Source organism: Manis pentadactyla, chromosome 13 (assembly GCF_030020395.1).
Source record: "Manis pentadactyla isolate mManPen7 chromosome 13, mManPen7.hap1, whole genome shotgun sequence".
In the NCBI taxonomy this organism is placed as follows: domain Eukaryota; kingdom Metazoa; phylum Chordata; class Mammalia; order Pholidota; family Manidae; genus Manis; species Manis pentadactyla.
The window spans coordinates 64,037,982-64,050,076 of NC_080031.1; the positions used below are offsets into that span (position 1 = coordinate 64,037,982).

The 12,095-nt window shown below is 43.3% G+C and overlaps 1 pseudogene; it reads right to left on the reverse strand.

Moving 5' to 3' along the window:
- Positions 1-558: 558 nt before the first annotated feature.
- LOC130680227 (olfactory receptor 14A16-like) lies at positions 559-1,729 on the reverse strand (annotated as a pseudogene).
- Between the last annotated feature and the right edge of the window lie 10,366 nt (positions 1,730-12,095).

Consider the following 12,095-nt stretch of genomic DNA (forward strand, 5'->3'; position numbering starts at 1 on the left):
CTGTTATCCTCATCATTATATATTCTGAATTCTTAATAACTAGTGACCACATCATTTTGACCTTGATGGCTCTACTCTAAACCTAAAAAATATATAATAAGCATGACCAAACACTCCCTAAATTCAAGTTATGAGATTTATTCAACCTCATTTTAACTACAGATACTTTAAAAATGAAGCATAACACTTGGAATAAATAGCAAAATGTGCTATGTTGTGAGACCACCTTGAAAATGTGAGATCATGGTGCATTTGTAAACACTGATGGTGAGTGTAAACCATTCAGAATTTTCACCCTAGTAGAATATTGTGATATGAAATCAAAACTGGGAGGAAAACCACTTAATTGAAAATTTTCAGTACAGTAGTCACTACACTGTACTGACTACAACAGATCATCAGAAAACAACCACAAGTAAGATAGTAAAATGTGGAGCTGGAACTGTTAGGCAAAACATGACTGAATTTTATAGATTAATCAAAGGGGAAGAGAAGTTATCCCTTTTGAAATAATTATCCAAAAAATCACTCATTTCAATGTATTTTTACATATATAAATCAAAACAAAATTCTGGACACTTCCCCAGCTGTCACTCCAACCAATGACATCTGCATGTGCTGGCTTCTCAGGCTATAGATGACAGGATTCATGGTTGGGGAGAACACAGTGTAAAGCACAGATATCAGCACTTTAATGGAAGATGAAGATTTAAAGTTTTTAACTAAATATGTAATAATCCCAGAAAAGAGGAACAATGTCACCACAGTGAGGTGGGGCAGGCAGTTTGAAAAAGCTTTCACACTGCCCTTTGCAGATGAGATTCTTAAAACAATAGAAAAAATGTGAACATAAGACACAATCATTAAGATAGAACATAAAACCAAAACCACAACTACCAATTATAATGGCATATTCTAGGGCCTTGATGGCTCTACTCTAAACCTAAAAAATATATAATAAGCATGACCAAACACTCCCTAAATTCAAGTTATGAGATTTATTCAACCTCATTTTAACTACAGATACTTTAAAAATGAATCATAACACTTGGAATAAATAGCAAGTTCTCTCCAGAACAAACAGTGTGAGCAGTGAGGGAACACCACAGAAGAACTGATGCACAATGTTAGGCCCACAGAAGCAGACAGAGAAGGTTCCTGCAGTGTGAAGGGATCCATAGCTGCACTCACTGACCCATGATGCTGTCAACATCTGCACACAGGCCCCTCTGCTCATGACGGTCTCATGGTGCAGAGGGCAGCAGATGGCAGTATGGCAGTCATAGGACATTACCAGGAGGAGGGCAAACTCTGTGCCAGCAAAAAACATAATGAGGAAAACCTGTGAGGCACATCCCATGAAGGATGGAGTGGCTGCCGGTTGGAGAGTTCAGGAGGGATTTGGGCTCAGTGACAGAGATATAGCAGATGTCAATCAAGGACAGATTCTTTAGGAAGAAGTACATGGGGGATCGGAGATGCTGGTCCATGGTGGTGAGGGTGATAATGAGGAGGTTACCCATCAGGGCTGCCAGGTAAATGAGGAAGAAGAGTGTGGCACCACAGGCTCTGGAGCCCCTGGTCATCAGGGAATCCCATAAGCAAGAATTCTGTTATGTTGTTCCTGGTGCCCGATGTCTCAGCTATGCTGATTCTTACCTGTAGAATGAAAGGCAACACTGATAAGAAGTCCATCTGGATACTGTCATAATCATCTTCCCTTAACCCTTAACATGTCTAATTCTGATCAAGGAGCAGATCATCAGAATACAACCACAGAAATACATCACATAGCTTCCCCCCTAGTATGATATTTACAGAGAGTCCAATGAAATATGATTGCTATTAAGGAAAAAATAGAAGCAGCAGAAAGTGCAGTCAAATGTCTCCTTCCGGCTATTCCAGAACAGGGAGAAGGTTTATCATCTTTCTTGCCCTAGGGGTCTAGCAGATCGGAGTCCCAAGAGCCTCTGGGACAAATTGGTCTGGTAAGTGGTTAACATGTGTCACATGTGCAGCTGAAAATAACAACAAAATACTGCTGACAGCTTCCAGAGACCATTAGCCAAACACTGCTCTTGGTCTTGAAAGTACAAGAAATGCTTATATAAGAAAGAAAGCTATTTGCTACTTCCAGTGTGGCAGCAGAGGAATATTCCATGAAACGTTATTAAAACTCATGGTGATAGAGTATCACAAAAAGAAAATGACAATTCTCCAGCAACAGAACTCAAAGATATGGAATATTGCAAGCTAACAGATTAAGAATTCAAAATAGCCACAGAATGGTTGTTGATATGTAAGGGCCTCTGACATGTTATCTTTCACCTTCTGCTTTATCTCCATTGTGTCTGAGAAAGAAAACCGAGAAAGGCAGTTCAATGAACTCAAATAAAAATCAATGAACAGAAGTACTTTGCCAAAGATATTGAAATCCTAAAAAAGTATAGGGAATTCTGGAGCTCAAGAACTCAATAGATTAGATGAAGGATATTAGAAAGCACTGGACATAGAGCAGATTGGATAGAAGAGTGAATAAATCATTTGGAAGCCAGGGACTTAGAAATGATACAGGTAGAAGAGAGAACAGATTTTTAGAAGGTGAAGAAACCCTACAAGAGTTATCAGACTTTATAATTAAGTCAACATGAAAATAATGAATGTCCAAAAGGAGGAGAGAGGGAGAAGGGGAAAGTTTATTTAAAGAAGTAAGAGCTCAGTATTTTCCAAACCACAAAAGGAACTGGACATACAAGACCATAAAGCTAATACACCTTATTATTTCAATGAAAAAAGACTTTCTTTCCTCCAGGACATGAAGAAACTGTCGAAAGTCAATGAAAAATAATTTTAAAGGCAGGCAGGGAAAAAAGAAAGTAACCTACAAAACTCTAAGTGATAATTAAGAGTCAGAATTGGAGAACTGCAGCTATTTTAGAATACTATTTTAAACAATTATACACTAAAGAGCATTAAAAGTAACTATGTCTTCTACATTTTGGTAATTATTTCACACCACAGAATAGATCATTTGTAACATCAAAATATAAAAGGGGGGGTAGAACTTTTACAGGCAAATGAAGATAATTCCTATCAGCAGAAAAAGGACTGTTCTACCTATGAGACGTTTTATGTAACCCTCATGGTAAGCACAAAGCAGAAATCTAGAGACAAGACAATCTACTCTTATAAAGAGTAGATTGAACAACATTGAGAACCATCAACTTACAAGAGCAGAAGGAAAAGACAGTGGAGATAAGGCAGAAGGTAAAATGTCAGAGGTCCTTACACACCAACAACCACTGTGAATGTGAGCTGGACTCACCAGGCAAAAGGTACAGCGTACCTACATGGATAATAAAGCAAGACCCGACTGGACACTGCCTACAGGAGACTCACTTCAGCCCTGAAGACACACACATGACCAAGGTGAAGGGATGGAAAGTGACATTCTAAGCAAGAAGCCATAAAGAAAGCACGTGTAACCATACAGTTTTCAGATGAAATACACTTCAAGCCAGAAGTGGTCACAAGAGACAGAAAAGGTTATTATACTGATGAAGGGGTCAAACACAGCAAGGACGTCCTAACTGCACATATGTACACCCCCAAACCCAGGCACTGAAATATATTAAGCAAATATGAGCCGATCTTAAGGGAGAAATAGGCAGCAATACAAGGATATTTGGGAACTCTAATATCCCACTATCATCAGTGGATGGATCATCCAGAGAGAAAATCAAGGAAACATTGGAATTGGACCAAACTTCAGAACAAATATACTGAACGGGCATAGAGAGAACGGAACACTCCATCCAATGGCAGCAGAAAACACATTCTTCTCAGATGCACACAGAACGTTCTGTAGGATACATCATATGGTAAGCACAAAGCAGAAAAATTCTTAGCAAATTCAAGAAAGCTGAAAGTATGCCAACTATCTTTTCTCACCACAATGCTATGAAACTAGAAATCAACAAAGAGGAAACTGAGAAGATCTACAAATACATGGAAACTAAACAACCTGCTTCCAGACAACCAATGGGTCAAAGAAAAAAATCAAAAGGAAAATAAATTACCTTTAAAAAATTAAACTGGAACTACAACATATCAAGTCTTGTGAGATGCAGCAGTTCTGAGAGGAAAGTTTATGGCAGTAGATATTAATAACTGGACCTCCCTGCAATGACTCACCTGAAGGATGCATAAAGCACAGGGTCTTCTCAGTGAGAGTAACAGATACGATCCTCATACTTACACTACTGTGTTTAAAAAAATTTCCTAAAGGCACTTTCTTCTTGACATTGGAGCTGCCTATCAAGGAGCTCTTTCACTGAGTTAAAGATCCTATCATTAGAGTTGAATTCTTATGGTATTTGGACCAAGCGAAAGAAAGTTGTAACAGCCACTGTTTATTCAGTGAGTGTAAGTGTTTGCTAATCTCTCATGCTCACACTGATGTGTTCAAAACAACTTTAAACATATTTCTCAGAACCCATACACAGTCCGATTCACAGCAGTGTTATTCCACTGAGTTAAAGTGCATAAACATAGAATAGCCCAACAGTGCAAAGTTTATGAACACATCTAAGTATCTGTTTGCAACAACTTACTAGAAAGAAGCACAACCTAACTTTGCACCTGAAGGAACTGGGGGAAAAAAAAGAACATATTAAGCCCAATGTTAGCAGAAGGAAGGAAATAATGGAAGATTAGAGTGTAAAGAAATAAAACAGAGGCCAGAGAAATAGCAGAAATAATCAACAGAACTAGAGCTGTTTTTTCTTAAGACCTAAACAAAATTGACAATACTTCAGCTGAACTAAGACTAAAATAAAATTTGAAATGAAAAATACATTAGTACTGATAATATAGAAATGCATAGGATCATAAAAGGTTATTAGGAACAATTAATTGCCAACTTTTACCTCAAGAAATGGATGCATTTCTAGAAACAACCCATCAAGACTGAATCATGCTTCAGCATTTTATTAAAAATAATAATAATAGAGAAATGTGGTATCCACATATAAATCAAGTTTAAAAATCAAATGAATATTCATATTTGAACTGACTGTTTATAGTTCATAATGCATGAATAAAACCGAAAGCTTCTGTGATGACTGCCCTTGCACTGTTCACCATGTAACTTATTCACTATGTAAGAATTTGTACTCCATGTAAGAACTTGTTCGTTATGCATCAGAAGATTGGAGACTGATGAAAATTAGGCTTGGGGTGGATTAATGATTGTGCATTGAGTATTGACCCTCCTATACAGAAATTTATTGTTGTTAACAACTATTTGATCAATAAATATGAGAGATGCCCTCACAAAATATATATATATATATATATATATAAACAGACTTCCAATTGTAAAATAAATAAGTAACCGGGATGTAATGTATAGCATAAGGACCTAGAATTATCATGTATATAAATGTTGAATCACTGTGTTGTACATCTGAAACTAATGTAATGTAATACTGTGTGTCAACTACCCTTCAATAAAAAAAAAAAAAAAAAGACTGAATCATGAATCAGGAAGATACTGAAAATCTGAACAGACTAATAATGAGCACAGAGATGGAAATTAGTAAACAAAAAAGCTCCCAACACAGAAAAACTTAGTAGTAGTGTGGGTTTTCTAAGTTAAATCAAAGTAAAATGTATGTTTAGTACAGCACAAAGTCCAGGAGAGGAGTTAATGGAAGTAAATTAGTGCATATTTTTTAAGTTTATCTGAACTACCACAATATTACTTGAAATTAGACTATAGTTGGTTAAATGTTTATCCTACAAATGTTTTCGTTAAGAATACAGCAGGCAATAAAATTTTATAAAAAAAAACTTGTCAGAAATAAGGCCAAAATAATAGGAAAAAGAAAGCAAAAAACAGATGGACCAAACATAAAATAAACAGAAATGTAGTAGATTTAAATGCACACATTTATCTGTACATTAAATATAAATGGCCTAAATGACTCAATTAAAAGACAAAGATTGTGAAATCAGATAAAAATAAATATGGTCCAATTATATTCTGTGCATAACAGTCTTGTAGGATGGAGCCTTTAACCTGGGAATCTGGTGCTGTCTCCAGGCAGATAGTGTGAGAATTGAATTCTGGGACACCCTGCTGGTGTTAGTATATGTGGAAAGACCCCCTCTCACATACTCTCACACACTGTAATCATCAGTCTGGGTACCCAAATGGAGTTACACTATTATTACTGGGCATAATTTTGTTACTGTTATATGTATATGCAGGGAAGAAATGCACCAGTGCATCTGGTGTTGAATGGGGAGGGAATCGCAATACCATAAAACAAGAAAGAAATGCTTCCAACTAAACCAACAGTGACTTACTGTCACTGCAAAGGTGGACATCAGACACTTTTGACACCTACCATTCTGGTGATTGTGTGAAAAGTCACTAAAATAAACTGGGTATTTCTACAACAATTACACCACTTAGGGACCTCTGCTTTCAGAAAAGTTAAAATTTGCAAATACCTGTAAACCCACTCTTTATGAAATAGAACAACTCCAAACACTAATGAATCGCTTATGTTTTCCACGTATCTTGTTTTCTGCACTAGAGAGACTTGCTTTTCTCAAGAGAATCATGTCTGGCTTGGTCTTAAAATGATTCTATAAATTGACCTGTATTTTCCCCCTGACCTGCTTCTTTTACTCAGCAAGTGAGTCACCCACACTAGTGTGCAGTCTCACCGTACACACCCCACAACTCACCAGTTCTTCAGCTAATGCACACTGGAATTCCTTCCTGTGCTCTGCCCCCAAATTCTCATGGTTTCCTTCTGGAACTCATGGAGCTTCCCGAGGGTACTGACCTCAATGTGGAACCACTCAGTCTGGGTGATGACAGCCTTTCCCTTCTCATCGCTGAGAAGTGCTGCTGTGCTCTTCCTCTCCTTCCCCCGAAGGTCCTGCCTGGACACGAGTTCTGTTCTTCCTTCCTCTATGGACTGGACTTCCCATCTGTGCTCGGGGACCTTCAGGGGAAGAGAGAAGAGTGGTGGGAGACAGAAATGCTTCTAGTCCACAAAATGTGCCTCTGACCCACAGCCTGGGGAACCAAAGCCAGCCAGTGGTCAAGGCAAGGAGCAAAGCTGTGAGGGGGGCTGTGCTGCAGGAGCCTGGAGACCAGCCTGGTTGACGTCACAAAATATTTTTATCACTACTGGGGACTATGTAAATTCAAAAAGACAACAGTGTTTCACTGTGCAAAGGAAAGCCTTACTCAGCACGAGAGAGAAGATACAGAGCTTGCTGCTTGAAACCTGGTGCCTCTTACTCGGCTTCCAAGGTCACTGCCTCATGGATCAGGGTGTCACAGTACCAGTGACCTCCAGCCACTCCCCACTCTGCTGGCTGCATGAAGGCTTCCGTGCTGTCCATGCTGCTTGCTGCCACACTGTCTCCATCTCACCTCCAGGGGCTTTATTACCCCTTAGTAAAGAGCCTACCCCACCAGATCTTTTACTTCCAGAAACTTGCTCTACTATCTATGCAGTAGGGAAGGTTCTGAAAACCCAAAGAGCTGATTTTTCTGGGGCTTTCATTTGAACACCCTGGAAAAGAGAATGATAAACAATGAAGGCACCCCAGGGACAATGGGGGATGGGAGAGATTCTTATTTTGACCCTCAATTACTTCATGGATTTTGATTCAAGCCCCATTACTACTAAATCATCACTCAGCTTAAAAAGCCCACAATCAAGATTAGCCTCTAAGCAGGCATTTGAGACCTGGAGCAACCCAGACCCAAGCTGCTCCCACCACCTTATCTCCAGGGGCTCCTCCATGGCCACACTGTGCTTCAGCCAAACTGCCTAGTGACCGTCTCATTGGCATGTTTTCCCTTGTCCTCACATGGTGTCACTTCATTTGTGGCTCATGCTATGGTTTTGTATCTATATTACATCTCATTTCCCGAGGGGACTGTGAGATCCTGACGGTATGCTTACCATGCTGCATGCCTCACCCTGCCTGGCCCGAAGCAGGGAATCGGGCACATACCAGGCAGAGTCCATGTCTACTTATAAAGTGTGGAGTCACCAGATCTTGCCTATTAAACTAGAGCATCTTCAAATACAAAAGTCAAGTCAGATCTGTCCCCACTGGTTCCTCAGTGCTGTGTCTGCTCTTTTTCTAGTTCTAGGTTGGCTCCTCCTCAATATTTGAGATAACTTGAAAAACAAAACAGAACAAGTGCAGTTAAATACCACACAGTACCAAGATATATATGTATAAGCACCACTTTCAAATAAAAAGAGGCATGACTCTTTGGAGGAGTGGCTGACTGCAAGGCTGGGGCAGGGAAAATATCTGGAATATTTTATAGTGCCAGAAAAAGTGCTAACTAAAAAAAGATGGGAGCTTGTTGAACAAAGACACAATGTGAAGGAGTTTCTTCCAATGGCCTTAGAATAATTTAAGCAAACATACAAAAACATGAAACAAAGAAACAGTGATGGATTATGGCCCATAAATATCCAATATAAACTACTGAATAAAACTGAATAAAAATGTATATGAGGGAGATAGTTCTCAAGATGGAATTCCAACCAAACATGTAGCAGATGTCAGGGAAACACAAAATCCACACCATGCTGCAGACATCACCCACTCACAGAGGCTGAAGCAGTGAGCACACACTTGGGGAAAAACAGGCTTTTCTCAAGAAAAAACCAGTATGTGCAGCATGGGAACCTAGAGCCCAGCCACCAACGAACTTCCCATGTCCAGCTGGGCCGGTTGCTGTGCCGACATTGGCCCCTGGCTCTCATCACTGAACTTCAGTCCTGCTGGGTGTCAGTACAACAGGAGCTGGGGGAGGGGGCAGAGAAACTACACTGCTTCTGCAACTTTTCTGTGCAAGTCTGAAGTTCTTTTGTCTTTTTACATGTACTCATTTTTCCCTTTTAAGTTAGCAATTAAAAGAAGTAATTCTCAAGTGCTGGCAAAGGGCAGAGAGTGGTTGCCAGACAGACACAGGCTGGAATCCAAGCTCCAGGGCTCACCAGGGTGTGTCTGTCCAGGTTATTCCACCTCTGAGCCTCCACTTCCTTCACCTGGGAAACTGAGATGGCGAGGACTTTCCATGAAGAGATGTGTGCACAGTGTCAGGTACAGCAGGCACAGGGTGGGTGAGAAACGGCAGGTTTTCTCCCGAGGAGCCACCTGCTACCGCACCAGGGAGCCAGCCTCCCTGCGCCCGTCCCGAGGGTGCTCAGGCTCAGCAAGGGAACTGGCCAGCGCACACACCAAGCTCACACAGCTCCTCGCATTACAGCACTTGGCTGCCTGTGCTCTCTGGGGCTCAGCTTTGTGATTCTCCGGAGCAAGTGAAACCATGAGAGAGGTCTGCATCCTTCTGCTGGCTGCGTTTACTTGAGGAAAGTGTTAGGGTCTCACCCAATTCACCACCCAGGAGTTTCACAGTGAGATGAACAAGCCAACAGAAAGGAAACATGGAGGGGCACCTGGCCACGCACCTGGACTCCTCTGGGGTGGAGCTGAGGCTGGTGGACTCCCAGCAGGAGGAGGCACGTCTGAGGCCCCCAGGGCTTCTTGGCTCCCTCTCCTTTGCATCTCCCTTAGTGGAACCAAGGTGCTTCCGGATGTTTGGGACTATTCTACTAAGGGAGGGCCTCCAAATATCAGTTTTCTTTGTCTTTCTCTCTCTCTCAGGGCTTCAGCCTGGAGCTGGGAGGTTCTCTGACCTCCTTCCTGTGCACTGGTGTTGCCTTTACTCTTCAAGGCCAAGAGAAAGCGTCTTGCTCCTGGGCCTTCAGTGGTCTTTGTAATAGAAATGCTGGTCATCGCCACTCCTGCAACACTCACGCTGCCCTTGGGGTTCAGTGGTGTTGCCTTTACTCTTCAAGGCCAAGAGAAAGCGTCTTGCTCCTGGGCCTTCAGTGGTCTTTATAATAGAACTGCTGGTCATCGCCACTCCTGCAACACTCATGCGGCCCTTGGGGGCTGACCTTGCTGCCCCTGGGTCAGACCCTGCGGGTGCCTTGGTTAAGGGAGAGGGTGTGTTCCCAAGCACGCCTGTGTGCAAAGCACGTTGTTGGATTCCTTCCCCACCAGCATAAGCAAGAGAGGTGGCCCCAGATACCTCAGGGGACATGGGAAGGCTCCTGGCACTGACCTGACCTTGGTCCCCTTCAGGACCAACAGGAGGGGGAAGGAGAGAAGACAATGAGCAAGATGAGAAATGGCTGTCACCTGCCCTGGAGCTGAACCTCTGAGGTCATCCGCGTCTCCCAGCAGATGCAGGAACCCCCTATCTGGCACGCCCCCACACTCTCCCCAGTCCTGGCCATGACAGGACTGCTGCCATCCACAGGGAGCACCCTCAGACTTCTACCCTGTACACTGGCCAGCTTTTCTGCAAAACAGATTCCTACAACTGAGACTACTGTGCAAGGGTCACACCCATGTTATGTTCTGGTACCTATGGATACAAGGTGCATCTGTGTGCAAAGCACGCCGCAGAAGCACATGTACACAGAACTCAGAGTGCGGCTCAGAGAAGGACTCCCTCCCAGGGGCCAGCCTGCCAAAGCTGGTTGCAGTCCCTGGGTGGTGGGAACAAGTGTCCCAGCATGGACAGGGCAGTCAGGGTGCTGCTGAGGGTGTAACAATGCTGGGGATGAGGCCAGAGGAGCTGACCCTTAAGAAACCCCGGGTATTCAGAAGTGCTTGGAACCTCTCCCATGTGGCAGGGCCTATATATGGTGGCTATTATGGCCTGAGCTCTTCCAAATTCATGCGTTTTTTTAGAAAACAATCTGGGAGAGCTCTCAGTTGTGCTCTGAAAGCCCTGTGCTGTACCTGTAGACAGTGTGCAAGTTTACTGCTGGGCTCTTCTTATCCTCTGCCTGCAGCACAGGCACATCCACAGTGCCAGCTGGGCCCGCTGGGGTGTCACTGAAGGCCTCTGCCTGCAGCTGCAGGAGGTACACCAGGTCTTCCCAGTACCTGAACAGTTTTTCTCCACGTGAGGTGGGGCACAGCTGTAGGTAAAAGGAGCGGCCACTGGCAAGCTTCAAGTGCAGCTGCTTTTTCTCATGACTGTAGATGGATAACTTTACCAACTGCAAAGGAAGCAGCCTGCCAGGAGCAAAGGAGCAGGAGATTAAGTCCAGGTAAATGGGAAGGAAGAGGCAGTGACTCCCTCGGCCCCGCCAGTCTGCTCCCTCTGTTTAGGGATTTACCAAATCTTGCTTTCCTGACCCCAGCGCTCACACCTGCCTCCTCATCACAGCTGCAGCCCTAATTCCAAGTACATCACTTAGCTCATCACGCCTCAGTGCAGCACCTTTAGGGCTCCCAACTACCTACCCAAACTGACAGGTATTAACCCCTCACTCTGCCACGCAGGGCCCTCTCACTGTGTCTCCCCACTTTCTTTCTGGTCTTATTCCCACACCCCTCCTATATATCAATGGCTTTCCCCACAAAGCCTTGGTGCACACTGGGCTGTGTCTGATCTTTCCTCTGAACCCCCCCAGAGCTGCGGCTCATGCTGTGGGGCCCCTCTGACTCGGTTAAAGTTGTGGGCTCACCTGGTCAGCTCCAGGCTGTCTGCTGCCTCGGAGCCCGCTCCCTGGCTACCCTGGTCACGTCTGGCACATTTCATAGCTGGGCATGCCAGCAGCATGACATCAGGTATTAGTAACCTTGGGGTGCTGTATGTGACGCCCACAGTCATCACATGCACATCATTATGCACATCGATCAGTTCTCCTCTTTTGTTGATCTGCAGTTCAGAGAAAGAGAAAAGCAACATTATCTCACATCCCCTTCTATCTTTCCTCCTCTGCTCCAGGCCTAGATAAAGTGTCTACCAGTTCCTGGTGTGCAGCAAAAACTCAAAGAGTTGCTAGTTTTCCCACACAGGCAGCTCCAGCCGCAGCAAAGGCCCTGACTTGCATCTCCCCCTCCAGTCCAACCTCTCTTACAAGCCCAACTCCCCTTCCTCAGCATGCCTGTGATCAGGTACTTCCCTACCGAGAAGTGCCTGTGATCACCATCAAAATAACAAAGGCATGTAC